The 24,909-nt window shown below is 43.4% G+C and overlaps 1 non-coding gene across 1 annotated transcript; it reads right to left on the minus strand.

Annotated features, from left to right (window-relative positions):
• Positions 1-717: 717 nt before the first annotated feature.
• Positions 718-809, minus strand: LOC120963617 (small nucleolar RNA SNORD96 family). Its single transcript, XR_005755373.1, has one exon. It is a non-coding gene; the product is annotated as a small nucleolar RNA SNORD96 family (small nucleolar RNA).
• Positions 810-24,909: the final 24,100 nt, after the last annotated feature.

The raw sequence follows: 24,909 nt of genomic DNA on the forward strand, positions 1-24,909 counted from the left end.
TGGTTGTTTTCTAGGAGTAGTAATTAGTAAAACTAAAACTGGTTAATAGAACTAACCTACAAACTAATTAACCTAACTAACCTAGAAACTAACCTAACTAACCTAGTCTAAAGATCAAAGCAAAAGTGTCCATGTAACAACAAAGATCTGCTTGTACTCTCTTCATAGAGAAAGATTTTAAACCAAAAATTAACAACAAAGATCAATGCAAATAAACAATTTATGAACATTTGTGTCCAGATAACAGAAATATCACCCAAAAAACACAACCATAAAAAAAGTTGGATATGTTGTTGGACAGATCACTCAGAGTGATAATATAGATCTCATCAATGTATGAATCAGACCACTACTTTTTAACATCACAAGTCATCACCGGGATCCATGGACAACAATCTCCAATTAGGAAAAAAATCAAAACGTTACACAGATTCCTGAGTTCAAATAAGAATATTTCAAGAGTTTCATAACAAATGGTTGAGCCGTCAGACAATGCTTTCTAGGCAAATAGGATTATGCCTATGAACAAACAAGTAGCAGTAACCAACTCAAGATCCACCAAAAGGATAGCCCTTTGAAAAATTCTAGCCCGATTAACATTTTGCCATAAAATTCAGTCTCCAAAATTACGGCATAGCCAATGTGGACATCAGAATTGCAGAGTGTCACAGCATAAGTTCAGAGGTACTCAGAAAAATTACGCTAAGATGTTCAATTTGTCCTCAGAATTGCAGAATGACAGCATGGGCGCACATCGACCAATCAGTCACAAAAGATGGTATGATTAACAGGTTTTTCATCAACGGACAAACAGAAACACAAACAAAAACAAACATGTCAACAAAATTACTACAGAAAACAAAATCTGACAAAAGAAGACATGAGAGGAATGAGACTAACCTAGTCTAAAGATAACTAACCTAACTAACCTAGAAAATCAAACTAACCTAGCTAACAGTACTAACTAACCTAATTAGTAGCAGTAGAAAAAAAGAAACTAACAGTAAACCTAATTACTAGCAGTAGAAAAAAATAAAAAAAACAGGGGGGAGCTCACCGGAGTGGGTCGGCGGGGGCACCGGGGCGGCGGGGTGTCAGGGTGGCTAGGGCGTCAGGACGACGGGGCGCTTGGTGTCGAGGCGGCGGGGCGCTGGGCTGGCGGGGACGGCGGGGAGGCGAGGGCGTCGGGGTGGCGGGGGCGTCGGGGTGGTGCGGGCGGCGAGGGCATCGGGGTGGCGCGGGCGGCAAGGGCGTTGGGGCGGCGGGGCGACGGGGGGTCGGGGCGGCGAGGGCGTCAGGGTGGCGCGGGTGGCGAGGGCTTCGGAGTGGTGCGGGTGGCAGGGGGTCGGGGGCGTCGGCGTGGGGCCGGTGAGGTGAGGGAGAGAGAGAGGGGTGGGGCGCGGGGCCGACCATTTTTTAGTTAGGTTTAATTTCTTTGCCGTCTGCTAGCAGACGACAAAGAGCGTAGCTAGTGGGGTGGGGCCGGGGGGAAACGGCCATTAGGTTGCCACTTTCTTTGCCGTCTGCGCTTCTTTGCCGTCTGCGAGCAGACAGCAAGGAAAGTGGCTGTTTGGTGGTTCTCACTAGTGGGCCACCCTCCCTATTTGCCGTCCGCTAGCAGACGTCAAAGCTTCTATGTTGTCCGCTAGCTGACGACAAAGAGCTAGCGAACGGCAAACAAGCTCTTTGCCGTCCGCTTTTTCTTTGCCGTCAGCTTTCTGTATGCTCATGGCAAAGACCTTCTTTGCCATCAGCTAGCTGACGGCAAAGAGCTGGCTGACGGCAAAGATCCTGATTCCAGTAGTGTTTTCTTGTTACGATGATTTTCCACTTCACTCTGAAATTCATTGAACTTTTCAAATGTTTCAGATTTATGTTTCATTAAGTAGATATACCCATATCTGCTCAAATCATCTGTGAAGGTCATAAAATAACGATACCCGCCGCGAGCCTCAACACTCATCGGACCGCATACATCAGTATGTATTATTTCCAATAAGTCAGTGGCTCGCTCCATTGTTCTGGAGAACGGAGTCTTAGTCATCTTGCCCATGGCATGGTTCGCAAGTATCAAGTGATTCATAATCAAGTGATTCCAAATGCCCATCAGCATGGAGTTTCTTCATGCGCTTTACAACAATATGACCTAAACGGCAGTGCCACAAATAAGTTGCACTATCATTATTAACTTTGCATCTTTTGGCTTTAATATTATGAATATGTTTATCACTACGATCGAGATTCAATAAAAACAGACCACTCATCTGTTGAGGAACGCAGTAATTTCAAAAAAAATCCTACGCACATGCAATCCATCTAGGTGATGCATAGCAACGAGAGGGGAGAGTGTTGTCCACGTACCCTCATAGACCGAAAGCGGAAGCGTTATGACAACACGGTTGATGTAGTCGTACGTCTTCACGATCCGACCGATCTTAGTACCGAATGTACGGCACATCCGCGATCTGCACACGTTCGGCTCGGTGAGGTCCCACGAACTCTCGATCCAGCTGAGTGTTGAGGGAGAGCTTCGTCAGCACGACGACGTGATGACCATGATGATGAAGTTACCGGCACAGGGCTTTGCCTAAGCACTACAATGATATGACCGAGGTGGAATCTGTGGAGGGGGCACCGCACACGGCTAAGACAACTGTCAACTTGTGTGTCTATGGGGTGCCCCCCTCCCCGTATATAAAGGAGTGGAGGAGAGTGAGAGCCGGCCCTCTATGGCGCGCCCAAGGGGAGTCCTACTCCCACCGGGAGTAGGATTCCCCCCTTCCCTAGTTGGATTAGGAGAGGAAGGAAGGGGGGAGAGGGGGAAGGAAAGGGGGGCCGCCCCCCACCCAATTCGGCTTGGGCTTGAGGGGGGCGTGCCCCCTCCTAGGCTCCCTTCTCCTGTCTCCCACTATGGCCCAATAAGGCCCATATACCTCCCGGGGGGTTCCCGTAACCTCCCGGTACTCTGGTAAATGCCCAAACTCACCCGGAACCATTCCGATGTCCAAACATAGCCATCCAATATATCGATCTTTATGTCTCAACCATTTCGAGACTCCTCTTCATGTCCATGATCAAATCCGGGACTCCGAACAACCTTCGGTACATCAAAACACATAAACTCATAATACTGATCGTCACCGAACGTTAAGCGTGCGGACCCTACGGGTTCGAGAACTATGTAGACATGACCGAGACTCATCTCCGTTCAATAACCAATAGCGGAACCTAGATGCTCAGATTGGTTCCTACATATTCTACGAAGATCTTTATCGGTCAAACCGCATAACAACATATGTTGTTCCCTTTGTCATCGGTATGTTACTTGCCCGAGATTCGATCGTCGATATCTCAATACCTAGTTCAATCTCGTTACCGACAAGTCTCTTTACTCATTCCGTAATGCATCGTCCCGCAACTAACTCATTAGTCACATTGCTTGCAAGGCTTATAGTGATGTGCATTACCGAGAGGGCCCAAAGATACCTCTCCGATACTCGGAGTGACAAATCCTAATCTCGATCTATGCCAACTCAACAAACACCATCGGAGACACCTGTAGAGCATCTTTATAATCACCTAGTTACGTTGTGACGTTTGATAGCACACTAAGTGTTCCTTTGGTATTCGGGAGTTGCATAATCTCATAGTCATAGGAACATGTATAAGTCATGAAGAAAGCAATAGCAATAAACTAAATAATCAAGTGCTAAGCTAACGGAATGGGTCAAGTCAATCACATCATTCTCTAATGATGTGATCCCGTTAATCAAATGACAACTCATGTCTATGGCTAGGAAACTTAACCACCTTTGATTCAACGAGCTAGTCAAGTAGAGGCATACTAGTGACACTCTGTTTGTCTATGTATTCACACATGTACTAAGTTTCCGCTTAATACAATTCTAGCATGAATAATAAACATTTATCATGATATAAGGAAATATAAATAACAACTTTATTATTGCCTCTAGGGCATATTTCCTTCAGTATCCCACTTGCACTAGAGTCAATAATCTAGATTACACAGTAATGATTCTAACACCCATGGAGTCTTGGTGCTGATCATGTTTTGCTCGTGAAAGAGGCTTAGTCAATGGGTCTGCAACATTCAGATCCGTATGTATCTTGCAAATCTCTATGTCTCCCTCCTTGACTTGATCGCGAACGGAATTGAAGCGTCTTTTGATGTGCTTGGTTCTCTTGTGAAATCTGGATTCCTTTGCCAAGGCAATTGCACTAGTATTGTCACAAAATATTTTCATTGGACCCGATGCACTAGGTATGACACATAGATCGGATATGGACTCCTTCATCCAAACTCCTTCATTTGTTGCTTCCAAAGCAGCTATGTACTCCGCTTCACACGTAGATCCCACCACGACGCTTTGCTTAGAACTGCACCAACTTATAGCTCCACCGTTCAATATAAATACGTATCCGGTCTGTGACTTAGAGTCATCCGGATAAGTGTCAAAGCTTGCATCGACGTAACCATTTACGACAAGATCTTTGTCACCTCCATAAACGAGAAACATATCCTTAGTCCTTTTCAGGTATTTTAGGATGTTCTTGACCGCTGGCCAGTGATCCACTCCTGGATTACTTTGGTACCTCCCTGCTAAACTAATAGCAAGGCACACATCAGGTCTGGTACACAACACTGCATACATGATAGAACTTATGGCTGAAGCATAGGGAATGACTTTCATTTTCTCTCTATCTTCTGCAGTGGTCGGGCATTGAGTCTGACTCAATTTCACACCTTGTAACACAGGCAAGAACCCTTTCTTTGCTTGATCCATTTTGAACTTCTTCAAAACTTTATCAAGGTATGTGCTTTGTGAAAGTGCAATTAAGCGTCTTGATCTATCTCTATAGATCTTGATTCCTAATATATAAGCAGCTTCACCGAGGTCTTTCATTGAAAAACTCATATTCAAGTATCCTTTTATGCTATCCAGAAATTATATATCATTTCCAATCAACAATATGGCATCCACATATAATATTAGAAATGCTCTAGAGCTCCCACTCACTTTCTTGTAAATACATGCTTCTCCAAAAGTCTGTATAAAACCATATGCTTTGATCACACTATCAAAATGTTTATTCCAACTCCGAGATGCTTGCACCAGTCCATAAATGGATCGGTGGAGCTTGCACACTTTGTTAGCATCCTTTGGAACCATCAGGTTGCATCATACACAACTCTTCTTCCAGAAATACATTCAGGAATGCAGTCTTTACATCCATTTGCCAAATTTCATAATCATAAAATACAACAATTGCTAACATGATTCGGACGGACTTAAGCATCGCTACAGGTGAGAAGATCTCATCGTAGTCAACTCCTTGAACTTGTCAAAAACCTTCCGCAACAAGTCGAGCTTTGTAGACAGTAACATTACCGTCAGCGTCAGTCTTCTTCTTGAAGATCCATTTATTCTCGATTGCTTGCCGATCATCGGGCAAGTCAAACTATGAAGTTCAGTCAACCATTTGAGTCAATTTTGAGTAAATAGTAAGACTTCGGGTCACACCATTCATAATGCCAAAGTCCACACTTTGTTCTCATACATGGATCCCATCTCAGATTTCATGGCCTCAAGCCATTTCGCGGAATCTGGGCTCATCATTGCTTCCTCATAGTTCGTAGGTTTGTCATGGTCAAGTAACATGACCTTCAGAACAGGATTATCGTACCACTCTGGTGCGGATCTTGCTCTGGTTAACCTATGAGGTTCAGTAGTAACTTGATCTGAAGTTACATGATCATCATCATTAGCTTGCTCACTAATTGGTGTAGAAGTCACAAGAACTGATTTTTGTGATGAACTACTTTCCAATAAGGGAGCATGTCGTGGTTTTGTCACGGCAGATGACCTTAGTGTCAGGACTTAGTCGCGAGGCCAACGCATCTATGTGGTAGCTTGAGAGGGGTTGAGCGGAATCGAGAGACGCAACACAATACAAGGATTTAGACAGCTTCGGGCCCCGGGAAACATCATCCGGTAATAACCCTACATGCTGTTTGTGGTTAGGTCTCATTATCATCATGAGGGATTCGCCGTAAACCGGCTCTCCTCTAGTTGTGTCTAACCCTAGAGATTGTTTCTTCTTGCTTGTCCCTCTTTGGGGAGCCCTGCCCCTCCTTATATAAGTTGAACGGGCGGGTTACATGTAGAGTCCAACTCGGACTTAAGACTTAACTATTCTGACTTCTCTTTATGGGCTTCTTAACATCTTGGGCTTCATAACGTCTCGGGCTTCATAATGTCTCAGGTTTCATAACCCCTGGCAACCCAGTTATCCTTTTTGCCGGTTTATGATATTCTGCCGGTTTATGATGGTCTGCCGGTTTATGATGGTCTACCGGTTTATGATGATTTGCCAGTTTATGATGGTCTGACGTTTTACCACCAGCCAGTTTACCGTCTGTCTTAGCCATCTGTCTTAACTGTCTGTCTTAACTGTCCGCCTTAACTGTCCGCCGGTTTACTAAGTCCCAGACGGTTTACAACTCCGGCCAGGTCATACCGTGGGCTATATCCCCGACATTAGCCCCCAGTTTAATTTGGATTTATCCATGTTAAACTGATCCTGAGCATCCTTAAATCCTTGTCATTTCCTTCTAGAAAATCCGAGTCAATAGGCCAGCTTCATAATCAATTTGCTGACATTGGTTTGTCACGGAGAAATATTGTGAAGAATAATTTCTTTTGACTCAACTCCCAATGCTTAACAAAAATATTGGTCTTTGAAATACTCATCTGATCTTCAGCCGGTTTAAGAATGTAGAACTTGCTGGTTTAAGAATGTAGAACTTTGCCGGTTTAAGAATGTAGAACTTTGCCGGTTTACAAATATTGATGGCACCGGATCAAAACTGTTTGTTAACATCAGGTTTTGAAAATATACCTTTTATATGCCTATCACTTGTAGCCCTCAAATCTTAAGAAGGTAACGTAGTAACAGCTTAAGATTTGCTTCAATATGAATGTCACAAGCTTGAAGAAATCCAGGTTGTTCGTCTCAATCACTAGTCAGAACTGAGTATTCCACATATGTAGCCCCCAAGTGCCGGGTTGTCATGCTTGCAGCAACCTGGGACTTGTAGTTTCCTGATGCTCATAAAAACTTCAACCAGTGTAGCCCCCAAGGGCCGGGTCATTATGCAAATAATGAGCAGGGACTTTGAAAATATGATCATGTAGACTTTAACAACAACGTGTAGCCCCCAAGGGCCGGCTCACTAAGATAATATTGAGCTGGGACTTCATATATACTTCATTGAGAATAACATTATATGATGTAACTCCATCATGGGGCTTGAACCCACATCCACAAGGTTGAGAGCTTTGTGCTTTACCAACTGAGCAGTGGATCCTTCAATAATAGATGAAAATTTGTGTACCTTGAATTGTTGACAGGAGAAATTGGTAGCCCCCAAGGGCCGGCTCATTATGATGTGATGAGTCGGGTCTTCAATAAGACTAATAAAAATGACTTTGCATTAGCCCCCAAGTGTCATGGTGCATGCTTGCAGCGACATGAGACTTGCATATTTGATATAATCTTAAGTTGAATAATGTAGCCCCCAAGTGCCGGGTCGTAAGCCTGGAGCGACTTGGGACTATTCCTTCAATTGTAAAATAAATCATATCCATTGATAATATAATAGACATTGCGCTAAAGCGACTTTGAAAACCTTAATCATAATACTGGTTACTGATAACCATAATAAAATCCAGCCATGTTGGCTATTTGAAGATTTGAATAATATAATCCAATGATTTATGAGCGCATGATTCCAATGGCGCAATCCAAATATATACTGGCGACTTATAGTCAAAACCAGACCGGGTTAATAAGCGCCGGATTATAACTTGATCATGTACTGACAACTTGTAGTTGATAGCCAAGCCGAGTTAATAAACGCCGGTCGAAAAACATCACAAATCTTGTCAAAAGAGAGAAAACTTAGCAAAAGGCGAATAAAAACCCTTGTAGTCGAGGCTTTTCACGGGCTGCCAGGCCCCAAATTCGAGGCTTTTCATGGGCTGCCAGGCCACTGAGTTAAACCATTTCACAAAACCTTTTAAGATGGTCCTCAATCCTTAACCAATCATCGTTTTAACTTGACAAGTTCAGGGTCTTTATTTTAGAGTAACTTGTCAAAGTTCGAAGGGTCATACCAGGTTTACCTGGGCGGAGTGACTTACTTAAATAGGCAGGCTAACCCAGGGTTTTAGGTGTATACACCAGGCTTCCAATCCATGGCTTGATAGCCTATTACAAGTGTAGATTCTTTGTTCATTTCGACAGCAAAGAATCCCCAAGTAACATTTTGAGCTGTGCTCAGCGGGTGCCTATGTTTGAGTTGTTGTTTTGCAACACTCTCTTTAGCCCCGGATTGATTTGGCTTTGAGCCGATCAAGAGGTGTGACTATGGTTCGGATACGACCAAGCCCCCAAGTGATGTTGTAGCATTGCGCAGATCAAGAGGTGTAGCTATACTTCGGATACAACCAAGCCCCCAGGTGATGTTGTATAAAGCTTTGATAAGCTGAATCAAGGGGTAAACCGGACGCCGCTTTATGAACAGAAGCCCCCATGTGACAACAATATGATAAGACAATAAGGCGGAATACCCATGTTTGAACCGCGCATCATGGCAACATGTCCTCTTCGGCAACCTTTAACTTTTTGCAAGAGATAAATTCTTCTTGAACCGGGATTTTGGACCGGATATTGAGAGCGTCAGAGTTTTGCAAGAGATAGTTTCCTCTTAAACCGGATTTGACCCAGATACTAAGGGCTTCAGTGCTGTGTGGGATATGGGATTTCCCTTAAACAGTAGCCTTCGGGACCGAGTTATCTTTCTCTTCAACGTCCTAGGGCACTTGAATTTGCTGAAACTAGCAAGACTTGCTGAGTCATATCATTGTAGCCCCCGAGTCTTAAGATGACTCAAGGAGTTGTCTTGAGATTCTCCGTACTTGACCATAGCAGAAGGTATATATCGTTGGTTTGATAACGCGATGTAAATCCATAGAAGGTTGAGGTGACTGCGGCGGGTTATAAATGATCCCGTATGAGCCGTGTCAGCAACTCGGCCAATGGTTCCTTCCAACTGGCTATTTGAAGTTGACCAAACTGTAGCGGCAGCGATTTGTGCGCATGTCCATTAAACCATCCAACGCAGACGGTGCCTGATGAAAATTTGCCTCCAAGTTGTTGGAAGAAAAACCGGGCTACCCAAGCAGTGATTTGCTCATACTCAATAGACAGCTCGTGCAGACAGGTGCGGCCCGGTATGTTGATGTAGACCAGGCCGCAAAAGACAGACGGTCAAGACGACCACAGCATCAGAGGCAGCTCGAACAGATGAGTCGATCGCGGCATTGTAAGCCGGCGCGAGCGAGTTAATTCGCAGGGACGGTCCTGGTGAGTTAAAGTAGTCCGGGCCGCAAGGGCGGCGGCTTGCGCGCATCCATTTACCGGGTAATGAGGCACGGACGAATACCGGGTGCAATGTTGCCAGTACATGCTCCGTATCCGTGGTATAAACCACATTTGTAGTGAATAATTGTCCTGCGTACAAAAAAGACATCATGGCGGAGTAGTTGTTTGTCGAAAGAAATCAACATGTACTTAACAAAATTTGTAAGATAAATATCACCTGATTTTTAGGCGACAGATGATCATTATATCACATTCGTAGATAAGCAAGAACTTTTGTGTTGATCCTTTCAAGGGCCTTGCCAGAGTTTGCCGTAGTTTGTATAATCTTCACTCCAAGAAATTGGGGCATATTTATCCTCGGGAACGCCTCGTATATCTTCTGATATGATCAAAAGTTTTTTTACTGATGCATGCGGCCAATGGGAGCAGCGGCAATAAACCGGTGACCTGTCGATGACAGCTCGATAGCGTCGTATAAGGAAATAGTGGGCGCATCAAGACAGGCCACAGTAGTGTACTGGCATGGGCCGTTTTGATCCGCTGAATTTAACTAATCTTTAAAGTCCAAGAAATAACTGTACTTGTCCACCGTCAAAGTGAAAACTAGAGATATTTGTAGCTTTGCTTTCTATCACTTGTAGCATGGAACAGTGGGACACCATCAGATAGCTGAGGCACCGCAGCATGGCAGGAATCTTTACCAAAATTATCTCACTGCAACTACTGACTTCAAATCACTCCAAGGCAAAAGAACCAAGTGGCCGAAGGGCACCGGCGAGGCAGCTTGTAACCGGTTTAAGATACAAGGCACCAACGGAGACACGCCAGTGGGTCAATGGCAACAGTAATTCTGCTTGAGGCCGCAGCAGAGAATAAACCATCAGGGCTTATGGCAAAAACGGCTTGGGCAGCGCAATCTGGTGTACCGGCGAGTCCGTCCGGCAAAAGCGGGTCAGGTCGTGGCCACGGCAGGTCATAACAATAGAGGCGGAGCTTGTAACCACGGTTTAGAGCAGCAGGGCGGCTCGGCAACCCGGAGCGATGTTGTAACGCCCCGGATCCGATGTGCCAGGTGTCTTCCAGTTATTCGCCGTCGTTGCCATGTCATTTGCTTGCGTGTTGCATTTTGCCATGTCTTCATATGCATTGCGTCATCATGTTTTTCAAAACTTGCATCCGGTCCTTTTCCGCGTTGTCCGTTTCACGTTCCGACACTCTCGCACGCGCCCGTCGCTCCTCACAGACCTTGTTTCGTGAGCGGGGGAAAAACGTTCTCCGAATGGGCCGAGATTTGCCGAGTGGCCTTGGTATGTCACCGGTAGACTGCCCGTCAAATTTCGTTCTATTTGGAGGTCGTTTGATGCCCCAACGGTTAACCGTGTAACCCCAAAAGCCTTTCTCTTTGCAGCCCAGCACCCCTCCACCACAGCCCAATAGCCCATCCAAACCCCCTCCATGCTCTCGGTCGTTGGATCGTGATCGTGTGGGCGAAAACCGCACCTCATTTGGACTCTTCTAGCTCCCTCTGCCTATAAATATGTGATCCTCCCCGAAATCCAGCAGTCCAAACCCTAGCCCCGCTCCACTCGCGCCACCGGACATGTCCGCCCGCACGCCGGACACGTCCGCCCCGCCGTCGCAGCCAACCCCGCGCCTCCCACCACCGCCGGCCCGCGAAGCCCGTCTGGAGCCCGCGCTGGGCCCGGATCCGCCCGAGCCGCCCGCAACCGCCCGTCCTCGAGCGCTCTTCGCCTCACCGCCTGCGCCCAAGCGCTCCCGCGTCTCCCGCCGCCGCGCCCCGCAGGTGCCGCACCACTCGCCGGAGTTTCCTCTGCCGCCGGCGAGCACCACGTCCAGGTCATGCCGCCCCTGCCTCTCCTCCCTCCTTCCATCCCGTGCTTCTCCCTCTCCCTCACGATCTCTCTCTCTGTCCCGAGCTCTGCAGGCCGCCATGGATGGCCGCCCCGATCTACGCGCTCGCACCGCCCCAAGCCGCCCCATCGCCGGGAATGGGTTGCCCCGCGCCCGATCTACCCATTCACGGCCTCCCCGACCCTCGCCGGAGTCCCACGTCGCCCCACCATCGCCATTGACTTCTGCGGAGTGGTTCTGTAGGAGAGAAGGAGCCAACCCCGACCTTCCAGTTTTTTTTCGCGTGGTAAAATTCTGCAGTCCCAGATTTTCATCATTCTGGTGCCCTGTTCAACATGCCATAACTCTCTGACCGTAGATCCGTTTTGCACGCATGATATATCAGAGTGTTCATCATGATATACTATTAATTTTGTTCCATTGTTCCATGCTTGTTTGAGTTCATCTTGATGCCCTTATTATCGTTGCAAGAGTGCTATATGATATTAACCTGCTGAGACTGTTATAACTTGGTGATTTGTCTTTTTCATTGCATTTTGTGTGTGCACCCTATGAGCATGAGCTATACATGTGTTTTTAACTACATCATGTCATCTTTACAGGGGTGTTTGTCTTGTATTTTTGTGATCTATGTGGTGACTAGCACGAGCATGCAAAGTAGCCTCCGTGATGTTGCTGATTTCTGTGACTTGGTCATTTCTGCTAAGTCTGTAGCTGTAGCATTGTGATGCCTTGTAAACCTGCTGTCACCATGAGTTCTATGCATAATCTGGAGATGTTAACTAAGGGTGTTTTGTTATAAATGTTATGATATATCAATCCATGCCCTTGTTTGCATTTATAGCCTGCTGTAGCTTGTTATAATCTTGTTCTCAAATTGCTAAATAATGTTGCTGTCAGTCTGTTAACATGAAGTTCAGTTTTGCCATGTGTTTTGCTAGTGATCCATGCATCCTATGAACTTTCTCTTGCCATGCTTAGCTTTGCATGTAGTTTCATGTTACCTTGTTGCATCCTTATTTTGGAGTGTGTGATTGATGTTTATATGCATTTTGCATCAATGCCATGTTTAATTTGTTTTGCTCATATCTTTTAGGCCGTAGCTCCGAATCTAATGATCTTTATATATAACTTGACTAGAATTTCGTGTAGATCATCATGGTCCATCTTAAATTGCTATTTAACAACTTGAACATAAGGTTTATTCAGATCTGGACCAATTTCGAAATTTGCATATGAGGACTTACCGGAGTTGTTATATGTTGCTTTCGGCCTCATTTAAACTTGTTTTGATGTGTTGTTCTTGTATGCATCATCTATTGCCATTAGTAGCTTCATATAGCCTTTTCATGCATCATACTTGGTTGAGCATCATGCCTTGTTCATGTGTGGTGTGTTTACCATGTTGTGTGCTTCTTCTCGATAGTTCTCATTTCGTTGCAATCGTGAGGATTTGTTCGTCTACGCTTGGTTCATCTTCGTGGCTTCATCTTCTTCATGGAATCGTTCTTCTTCCTAGCGGGATTTCAGGCAAGATGACCGTCACCTTGGATCTCATTACTATCATTGCTATGCTAGTTGCTTCGTTCTATCGCTATGCTGCGCTACCTATCACCTGCCTATCAAGCCTCCCAAATCGCCATGTCAGCGTCTAACCTTTTTCGCCCTTCCTAGCAAACCGTTGTTTGGCTATGTTACTGCTTTGCTCAGCCCCTCTTATAGCGTTGCTAGTTGCAGGTGAAGATGAAAATTGCTCCATGTTGGATTATGTTTATGTTGGGATATCACAATATCTCTTATTTAATTAATGCATCTATATACTTGGTAAAGGGTGGAAGGCTCGGCCTTATGCCTGGTGTTTTGTTCCACTCTTGTCGCCCTAGTTTCCGTCATACCGGTGTTATGTTCCTTGATTTTGCATCCCTTGCGCGGTTGGGTGATTTATGGGACCCCCTTGACAGTTCGCTTTGAATAAAACTCTTCCAGCAAGGCCCAACCTTGGTTTTACATTTGCCTCACCTAGCCTTTTTTCCTTGGGAGTCGCGCATCCCGAGGGTCATCTTTATTTTACCCCCCCCCGGGGGCCAGTGCTTGTCTAAGTGTTGGTCCAAACTAGAGCACCGTGCGGGACCATCCCTTGGCAACTTGGGTTACGTCGGTACGTGTACGCTTAGCTCATCCGGTGTGTCCTGAGAACGAGATACGTGCGACTCCTATCGGGATTGTCGACACATCGGGCAGCTTTGCTGGTCTTGTTTTACCATTGTCGAAATGTCTTGTAAACCGGGATTTCGAGACTGATCGGGTCTTCCCGGGAGAAGGAATATCCTTCGTTGACCGTGAGAGCTTATAATGGGCTAAGTTGGGACACCCCTACAGGGTATAAACTTTCGAGAGCCGTGCCCGCGGTTAGGTGGCGGATGGGAATTTGTTAATGTCCGGTTGTAGAGAACTTGACACATGACCTTAATTAAAACGCATCAACCGCGTGTGTAGCCGTGATGGTCTCTTCTCGGCGGAGTCCGGGAAGTGAACACGGTTTTTGGTTTATGTTTGACGTAAGTAGGAGTTCAGGATCACTTCTTGGTCATTACTAGTTGACGACCGTTCCGTTGCTTCTCTTCTCGCTCTTATTTGCGTAAGTTAGCCACCATACTTGCTTAGTCGCTGCTGCAACCTCACCACTTTACCCCTTCCTTACCCATTAAGCTTTGCTAGTCTTGATACCCATGGTAATGGGATTGCTGAGTCCTCGTGGCTCACAGATTACTACCACACCAGTTGCAGGTACAGGCTATGCGATGATCATGACGCGAGAGAGATTTTGCTTGTTTTGGAGTTCTTCTTCTGCTTCTTCTTTGATCAGGGGATAGGTTCCAGGTCGGCAGCCTGGGCTAGCAGGGTGGATGTCATTTGAGCTTCTGTTTGTGTTTCATCCGTAGTCGGATGTTGATCTTATGTATGATGTATTGATGTATTCTTGCGGCATTTGAATGCCTTGTATGTATCCCCATATATTATGTAATGTTGATGTAATGATATCCACCTTGCAAAAGCGTTTCAATATGCGGGTCTATCCTTGGTGGGACCTTCGAGTTCCTCTCGGATAGGGTCGCATATTGGGCGTGACAAGTTGGTATCAGAGCCTCGACCGACCATAGGAGCCCCCTTGATTGATCGTGTAGTTTGGCCGTTGTTGAGTCTAGAAGAAAACTGTTTTCAGAGTCTAGTTATATCGGAGAGTAGGAATTCTTTTACTCCTCAGCCCCTTCATCGCTCTGGTGAGGAATCTTGACGTAGGTGTTTCGACTTACTTCTCTTCCCCTTCAAATTTTTCTTTAGGATCACGTGGTTAGTTTCTGTTCGTTGTCCATCCTCTTTTCAATCCGGTGCATTTCTCTTCGAGTGGTTTTGATCCTCGTCATCTTTTGCAAGACCAGTCCTCAGTGCTTTCTCAATCGACGTTGTTTCCCATCCGAAGTTGTCCTTGTTTTTCCGACCCGCCCACCCTTTTTCTTCTCGGAACCGGAGTCCGTAATCGAGTATCCATCCTACTCGTGTGAAGCCTTTGCATTCTTTCCTCAAGTATTTAAACTCTTCAAGCTATTCGTCGGTTCTCCCTTCCAAGTTGCCTTTGTTTTTCCCGCCCTCCCACCCTCTTATTCCCGGAGCCTGAGTCTCTTTCGAGCATCAATTTCATTCGTGCGGAGTATCTTCAGTCTTTCCTCACTTATTTCAACCGGTGAATTCTCATCTCGTTTGACATTCTTCATCTCTTTTCTTCTCCGGTGGACTCAATTCAAGTTTTCGGTGTTGATCGTATTCTTTTTCTTGACCGAAGTGTTTTCCCCTTGCTCGTTTCTCCTTTCGCCATTCTATTATCCCGGATTGGTGAAGACATCTCAGGAGATTCGTCTGTGTTCGAATTAATTCGAGGTTTTCACCTCATTCAAATATTTCAATTGTTCCGGTGCATCATCTATCTCTTCAACAGTCCTTTTCCATCGGTGTTTCTTTTTAGTGGGCCCTAACCCACGGGTCTTTCCCAGGATCTTACCTGACTCGTCTAAGTTTCCCGGAGTTATTCTTGAATCATTTTCGAAGTTTGACGTAAATATGAATTTCATCGGTCAGATGCTTTTCCAAGATCGATTTCAAATGATTTTCATTGTTGGCTCAACCTCTTCGCTTTTCATTCTCCCGGAGTATATCAACAATTTTGGTGTTATTTCTCGTCGTCATTCTCAACATTTGAAGACTGAAGTAGAATTTTCCCTAAATCTTGTCCATTCTCCCGAAGATTCGTGGCGCTAGCTTGATGTTATCCTCTCAAGTTGTTTCCAGTCGTGCAATTCTTTTCATCCATCCGGAGTATTTCAGGAGTTGTTTTCCGTCTCAATTATTCGGAGGCCTCCATTTCAAAATATTTCTTTGTTCTAAGTTTTAAAAATCCATTCTCCGATTATTCAATATTCATGCCTTTTCGTTCGTCTCCATATTCTTCCGGTGCTTTGCTCTTTAATCAGTTTGCGAACTCTTCATTCTCTTGTCTCTAGATTCCCTCAAGTATCTTCGTGCTTTTCTAATTCTTTTCGGCGGTTCATTCTCTTTTTCGTCATTCGTTTCAATTCTCACGGTGGTTCGTTCAACATTCCTATTCCTTTGTTATCATATCAATTCATTAGTTCTTTCCAGTCCTACCGGTGGTCTCTTGAATTTTTTTCCCAAGTATTGCGCTATATCTCCCCTTAATCTTTTCCCAATGTGAATAAGTTGTATGCAATCCATTGCTTCTCATCAATTTAATTGATGAAGGATAAGCATAACATAATTCTTATTCTCATTTCATCGTGGTCAAGTTGATTAATTCTTTTCTCGGAGATTGTCGTGATGAGTGATTTCTCGGTTCTAAGTTGTTCGTCTTTTCTTTTCCGGAGTTCCAAGCTTTTCTCCGGTTTCGTCGCGAACCTCCATCCAAATCATCGCAAGGATTTAATCTTATCCCTTTCATCCTTCAATTTTATCTCGTCATTCTTTTGGTACCGGAGTTCATCACGGTGGCTCATCATGATTTAATTCATTCTTCAAGTGTTCATCAAGATTCTTGTAGGCGTAGCTCAAGTATCTTCTTCTTGCTTCTCAAAGTGTAATTAATTCTCCATATTCTTCTGAAGTGGAGTTTTGCATTTCCTCGTTCTTCTCAGCTTTTCAATTTTTTCCGCTTGTGGTAGGTTACCACCTCATAATTTTGAGATGTTATCCATATGTCCACAACAAGCTTAGTCTTTTGTTGTTGAATTTCCAACAACTCCGTTCAATGTTTCCTTCTAAGGATGCTCTCTATTTCATTCATGGTAGAAGTTGTCATCTTCTTCCCCGTTCTTCTCATTCCACTCTTTCAAGTCTTCCGGAGGTTTTGTGTCGTTCCTCAAGTCAAGTATCGTTCCATTTCTCAAGTTCATGTTCTATTCTTTCCTTGTTTAGCCGGAGTGCTGCATAACTTCCTTCGTTATTATTCCTTTTCTATCTTGTCCTAACCGGAGTGGTTTCAAATTCAGCCTTATTCCTTGAGCTTTTGCTTCTTGTCTCGTTCAACATTCCTTTTTTTCCTACTCAAGTGTTCTTGACTTTGTTCATCCTCACTCTTTTATTCTTATTTCACCTCATCCCTTTTTCCTTCCATCTCGGTCCTAAGATCTCGGGACGAGATCTCTTGTTAGTGGAGGAGTGTTGTAACGACCCAGATCCGATGCGCTAGGTGTCTTCCAGTTATTCGCCGTCGTTGCCATGTCATTTGCTTGCGTGTTGCATTTTGCCATGTCATCATATGCATTGCATCATCATGTTTTTGAAAACTTGCATCCGGTCCTTTTCCGCGTTGTCCGTTTCGCGATCCGACACTCTCGCACGCGCCCGTCGCCCCTCGCAGACCTTGTTTCGTGAGCGGGAGAAAAACGTTCTTGGAATGGGCCGAGATTTGCCGAGTGGCCTCGGTATGTCACCGGTAGACCGCCCGTCAAATTTCGTTCCATTTGGATGTCGTTTGATGCCCCAATGGTTAACCGTGTAACCCCGAAAGCCTTTCTCTTTGCAGCTGAGTACCCCTCCACCACAGCCCAATAGCCCATCCAAACCCCCTCCATGCTCTCGGTCGTTGGATCGTGATCGTGTGGGCAAAAACCGCACCTCATTTGGACTCTCCTAGCTCCCTCTGCCTATAAATATGTGATCCTCCCCGAAATCCCGCAGTCCAAACACTAGCCCCGCTCCACTCGCGCCGCCGGACATGCCTTTAAATTTTCTTAGTCATCCTTGTGAACTTTGCAATGAACGTGGTCATTTAAATATCCAATGCAAATTGTTTCATGATTGTATCGTGTCCAAAAATTGTGATGACTTGATTTCTCTTGCGCATCATAATGAACTTAGTTTGCTTGTGGGTTATGAAGAAATGAAACGTATAACTAAGGATATGCCAGAATTTGTCCTTGATAAGGTTCTTGATTTTGATCTAGAGGAAATTTATATGTATTGTGCGGTGAATTGCATTGAAAATCTTTGTATTGCCAATTACATAAAGACAAGAAAACAAATAGAAGATGAAGAGAATACTAATGAAAGGGAAGAGATTTCCCAATATCCTCCTATTCTTTCTTATGATGAATCAGGTAATTAACGAGGAGGAGCTTTCTATTCAACCAATCTCATTAATAAGGAGGTCCAAAAAGAGGATTAAACCCACACATGATGTGAAGAAGAAAAAGAAAAGACGGAGAAACAAAGGTAAAAAGGTATCCCTCCCAAATGATGTTGCTCCTATTACTCATTGTGATGATGATAATTGCTATACTATTGGTGCTATCCATACTATTAATGATGAGAGTGATTATGCTTATGATATGAAAAGGCCCAAGATTGGGGATGCCATGTTTGATGAGAATGATATGTTTAAGAATTTATTTGCTGCAATTAATGTTTGTCCCAAGCTTGGGGATGCTATGATTTATGAAGATGATATTTGTAACCTCCCAAGTTCTGATATGCATATTTATTATGATGATAGCATGCCTCCTATTTATGATGATTATATTGATGAAACTGGGTTTGGAAGAGTGCCAACTTTAGGAAGTTATAATCCCACTATTTTGGAAGGTGTTTAATCTTATTGTGACAATTATGAAAGTGGATTTGGAGAGGCCATGACTTTATTTAGTAATGATTCCACTATCTTGGAAGAGGTTTCAATTGATTATGATGAGAACAAAGTTGCTACTTATGATGATTATTGTGATGACACTTATGCTATAAAAAGTAGTGATGATTATATTTATAAAACTCGTCATGACTATGATCACCTTTTTCTGAACATTACTCTTTTAATGTGGAAACAATTTATAGTATTCGAGTTTCTTATTATACTCCCACTATTCCGAATGAGAAGAATTTTGCTTATGTGGAGAGTAGTAAAATTTCTAGGCAAGTAGATCATGAAAAGAATGCTTTTTGTACTGTTTATATGGTTGAATTCATTCATGATGCTACTGAAAATTATTATGAGGGAGGAGTATATGCTTGTAGGAGTTGCAATAATATCAAGTTTCCTCTCTATGTGTTGAAAATCCTGAAGTTATGCTTGTTTTACCTTCCTATGCAAGTTGATTCTTGTTCCCATAAGTTGTTTGCTCACAAAATCCCTATGCATAGGAAGTGGGTTAGGCTTAAATGTGCTTGTCATATGCTTCATGATGCTCTCTTTATGTTTCAATTCTTATCTTTTATGTGAGCATCATTGAAATCATCATGCCTAGCTAAGAAGGCAATAAAGAAAAGCGCTTGTTGGGAGACAACCCAATATTTACCTTTAATGTTTTTGTGTGTTCACATGATTATTCTACTGTAGTTATCATGTTTTATAGCTTTTGTTTCAATAAAGTGCCAAGTAAGACCTTTAGGATAGCTTACGGTGATAGTTGTGTTGATCCTGCTGATAATCAGAAACTTTTGCGCCCAGTAAATTAGTTTTGACAATTCACATAAACGTGATTTTGATCTGATTCTTTTTGCTATGGATTGGTACACAAATTTCTCAGGTTTTCCTAATTTGGTAGAATTTTTGGAGTTAAAGAAGTATGGAAAGTTACCAGATTACTACAGACTGTTCTGTTTTTGACATGTTCTGTTTTCTATGTGTTGTTTGCTTATTTTGATGAATCTATGAGTAGTATCGGAGGGTATGAACCATAGAGAAGTTGGAATACAGTAGATATTACACCATTATGAATTTAGAATGATTTCACAAGAGCACCTAAGTGGTGATTTATTTTTTTATACTAACGGAGCTTACGAGTTTTCTGTTGAGTTTTGTGTTGTGAAGTTTTCAAGTTTTGGGTAAAGATTCGATGGACTATGGAATAAGGAGTGGCAAGAGCCTAAGCTTGGGGATACCCAAGGCACCCCAAGGTAATATTCAAGGACAACCAAGAGCCTAAGCTTGGGGATTCCCCGGAGGGCATCCCCTCTTTCGTCTTCGTTCATCGGTAACTTTACTTGGAGCTATATTTTTATTCACCACATGATATGTGTTTTGCTTGGAGCGTCATTTTATTTTATTTTGTTTTGCTTGATTTTTGAATAATATACCAAGATATGAAATTCTTAAATGTTAGAGAGTCTTCACATAGTTGCATAATTATTCGACTACTCATTGATCTTCACTTATATCTTTCGGAGTAGTTTGTCATTTGCTCTATTGCTTCACTTATATCCTTTTAGAGCACGGCGGTGGTTTTATTTTTAAGAAATAGATGAACTCTCATGCTTCACATATATTATTTTGAGAGTCTTAAACAGCATGGTAATTTGCCTTGGTTATGAATTTAGTCCTAATATGATAGGCATCCAAGAGGGTATAATAAAAACATTCATATATAGTGCATTGAATACTATGAGAAGTTTGATACTTGATAATTGTTTTGAGATATAAAGATGGTGATATTAGAGTCGTGCTAGTTGAGTAATTGTGAAATTGAGAAATACTTGTGTTGAGGTTTGCAAGTCCCGTAGCATGCACGTATGGTAACTGTTGTGTAACAAATTTGAAGCATGAGGTGTTTATTTGATTGTCCTCCTTACGAGTGGCAGTCGGGGACGAGCGATGGTCTTTTCCTACCAATCTATCCCCCTAGGAGCATGCACGTAATGCTTGGTTTTTGATGACTTGTAGATTTTTGCAATAAGTATGTGAGTTCTTTATGACTAATGTTGAGTCCATGGATTATACACACTCTCACCTTTCCATCATTGCTAGCCTCTTCGGTACCATGCATTGCCCTTTCTCACCTTGAGAGTTGGTGCAAACTTCGCCGGTACATCCAAACCTCGTGATATGATACGCTCTATCACACATGAACCTCCTTATATCTTCCTCAAAACAGCCACCATACCTACCTATTATGGCATTCCATAGCCATTCCGAGATATATTGCCATGCAACTTTCCACCGTTACATTTATTATGACACGCTTCATTTTTGTCATATTGCCTTGCATGATCATGTAGTTGACATCGTATTTGTGTCAAGGCCACCATGCATAATTTTTCATCCATGTCACTCTTGATTCATTGCCCATCCCGGTACACCGCTGGAGGCATTCATATAGAGTCATATTTTGTTCTAGTATCGAGTTGTAAATAAATAGAAGTGTGATGATCATCATTAATAGAGCATTGTCCCATGAAAAAAAAGGAAAGGCCAAAAAAAGGGAAAGGACAAATAAAAAAAGGAAGGCCCAAAAAAAGAAGGGACAATGCTACTATCCTTTTTTCCACACTTGTGCTTCAAAGTAGCACCATGATCTTCATGATAGAGAGTCTCTTATTTTGTCACTTTCATATACTAGTGGGAATTTTTCATTATAGAACTTGGCTCGTATATTCCAAAGATGGGCTTCCTCAAATGCCCTAGGTCTTCACGAGCAAGCAAGTTGGATGCACACCCACTTAGTTTCTTTTGTTTAGCTTTCATACATTTATAGCTCTAGTGCATCCGTTGCATGGCAATCCCTACTCCTTGCATTGACATCAATTGATGGGCATCTCCCTAGACCCTTGATTAGCCGCGTCAATGTGAGACTTTCTCCTTTTTTGTCTTCTCCACACAAGCCCCATCATTATATTCTATTCCACCCATAGTGCTATGTCCATGGCTAACGCTCATGTATTGCGTGAAAGTTGAGAAAGTTTGAGAAATACTAAAGAATGAAACAATTGCTTGGCTTGTCATCGGGGTTGTGCATGATGAGAGAATTTTTGTGTGACGAAAGTGAAGCATGGCCAAACTATATGATTTTGTAGGGATGAGCTTTCTTTGGCTATGTTATTTTGAGAGGACATAATTGCTTGGTTAGTATGCTTGAAGTATTATTGTTTTTATGTCAATATTAAACTTTTTTCTTGGATCTTTCGGATCTAAACATTCATGGCACAATAAGGAAAATTACATTGAAAATTATGTTAGGTAGCATTCCACATCAAAAATTCTGTTTTTATCATTTACCTACTCGAGGACGAGCATGAATTAAGCTTGGGGATGCTTGATACGTCTCCAACTTATCTATAATTTTTTTATTGTTCCATGCTATTATATTATCAATCTTGGATGTTTTATATGCTATTTTATATGATTTTTGGGGACTAACCTATTAACCTAGAGCCCAGTGCCAGTTTCAGTTTTTTCCTTATTTTTGAGTATCGCAGAAAAGGAAAACCAAACGGAGTCCAATTGACCTGAAAATTGACGGAGATTATTTTTGGACCAGAAGAAGCCCACGGAGTATCGGAGATGGGCCAGAAGAGTCCCAAGGCACCCACGAGGGTGGGGGCGCACCCTACCCCCCTGGGCGCCCCCCTACATCGTGGCCGCCTCGAGGACCCCCTGACTTGTTCCCGACGCCAAAACCTCTTATATATACAGAAACCCCCAGAACATAACCTAGATCGGGAGTTCCGCCGCCGCAAGCCTCTGTAGCCACCAAAAACCAATCGGGACCCTATTCCGGCACCCTGCCAGAGGGGGGATCCCTAACTGGTGGCCATCTTCATCATCCCGATGCTCTCCATGACGAGGATGGAGTAGTTCACCCTCGGCGCTGAGGGTATGTACCAGTAGCTATGTGTTTGATCTCTCTCTCTCTCTCTCTCTCTCTCTCTCTCTCGTGTTCTTGATATGGCACGATCTTGATGTATCGCGAGCTTTTCTATTATACTTGGATCTTATGATGTTTCTCCCCCTCTACTCTCTTGTAATGGATTGAGTTTTCCCTTTGAAGTTATCTTATCGGATTGAGTCTTTAAGGATTTGAGAACACTTGATGTATGTCTTGCATGTGCTTATCTATGGTGACAATGGGATATTCACGTGATCTACTTGATGTATGTTTTGGTGATCAACTTGCGGGTTCAATGACCTTGTGAACTTATGCATAGGGGTTGGCACACGTTTTCGTCTTGACTCTCCGGTAGAAACTTTGGGGCACTCTTTGAAGTTCTTTGTGTTGGTTGAATAGATGATTCTGAGATTGTGTGATGCATATCGTATAATCATACCCACGGATACTTGAGGTGACATTGGAGTATCTAGGTGACATTAGGGTTTTGGTTGATTTGTGTCTTAAGGTGTTATTCTAGTACGAACTCTAGGATAGATCGAACGGAAGGAATAGCTTTGTGTTATTTTACTACGGACTCTTGAATAGATCGATCAGAAAGGATAACTTTGAGGTGGTTTCGTACCCTACAATAATCTCTTCGTTTGTTCTCTGCTATTAGTGACTTTGGAGTGACTCTTTGTTGCATGTTGAGGGATTGTTATATGATCTAGTTATGTTATTATTGTTGAGAGAACTTGCACTAGTGAAAGTATGAACCCTAGGCCTTGTTTCCTAGCATTGCAATACCGTTTACGCTCACTTTTATCACTTGCTACCTTGCTGTTTTTGTATTTTCAGATTACGAATACTCATATCTATCATCCATATTGCACTTGTATCACCATCTCTTCGCCGAACTAGTGCACCTATACAATTTACCATTGTATTGGGTGTGTTGGGGACACAAGAGACTCTTTATTATTTGGTTGCAGGGTTTTTTGAGAGAGACCATCTTCATCCTACGCCTCCCACGGATTGATAAACCTTAGGTCATCCACTTGAGGGAAATTTGCTACTGTCCTACAAACCTCTGCACTTGGAGGCCCAACAACATCTACAAGAAGAAGGATGTGTAGTAGACATCAATCATCACGTGGTGTCTCGGCACGACGAACTGTAGCAACGGTGCATACTCAGGGAGAACACTTATACCTTGAAATTTAGAGAGGGGTCATCTTATAATGCTACCGCCATACTAAGCAAAATAAGATGCATAAAGGATAAACATCACATGCAATCAAAATATGTGAGATGATATGGCCATCATCATCTTGTGCCTTTGATCTCCATCTCCAAAGCACCTGTCATGATCTCCATCGTCACCGGCTTGACACCTTGATCTCCATCGTAGAGTCGTTGTTGTCTCGCAAACTATTGCTTCCACGACTATCGCTACCGCTTAGTGATAAAGTAAAGCAATTAAATGGTGATTGAATTTCATACAATAAAGCGACAACCATAAGGCTCCTACCAGTTGCCAATAACTTTTACAAAACATGATCATCTCATACAACAATTTATATCTCATCACATCCTGACCATATCACATCACAACATGCCCTGCAAAAACAAGTTAGACGTCCTCTACTTTGTTGTTGCAAGTTTTACATGGCTGCTACGGGCTTCAAGCAAGAACCGTTCTTACCTACGCATAAAAACCACAACGATTTTACATCAAGTGTGATATTTTAACCTTCAACAAGGACCGGCCATAGTCAGATTCGATTCAACTAAAGTTGGAGAAACAGACACCCGCCAGCCACCTGTGTGCAAAGCACATCGATAGAACTGGTCTCATGAACGTGGTGATGTAATGTTGGTCCGGGCCGCTTCATCCAACAATACCGCCAAATCAAAATAAGACATTGGTGGTAAGCAGTATGACTATTATCGCCCACAACTCTTTGTGTTCTACTCGTGCATATCATCTACGCATAGACCTGGCTCGGATGCCACTGTTGGGGAACGTAGCATGCAATTTCAAAAAATTTCCTACGATCACACAAGATCTATCTAGGAGGTATATAGCAACGAGATGGGGAGAGTGTGTCCACGTACCCTCATAGACCGAAAGCGGAAGCGTTAGGTTAACGCGTTTGATGTAGTCGAACGTCTTCACGATCCAACCGATCCAAGATGTTGGGGGAAATGATACCTATGGGATCACGAGGATCCCTACTATGATTGAAAAGGCGCGGGGCTATGCAAAGTGCGGGTCTGGAAGATCAACACGGGGGAATTTTACCCAGGTTCGGGCCGTGAAGATGCGTAATACCCTAGTCCTGCTTTGGTGTATATTTGAGTGTTCTTGATCTCTTGAACTAGCTACGGTGCGTGCATCGTCCAAAAAGTCCGAATCCTT

Source organism: Aegilops tauschii, chromosome 4 (assembly GCF_002575655.3).
Source record: "Aegilops tauschii subsp. strangulata cultivar AL8/78 chromosome 4, Aet v6.0, whole genome shotgun sequence".
NCBI classification, from domain to species: domain Eukaryota; kingdom Viridiplantae; phylum Streptophyta; class Magnoliopsida; order Poales; family Poaceae; genus Aegilops; species Aegilops tauschii.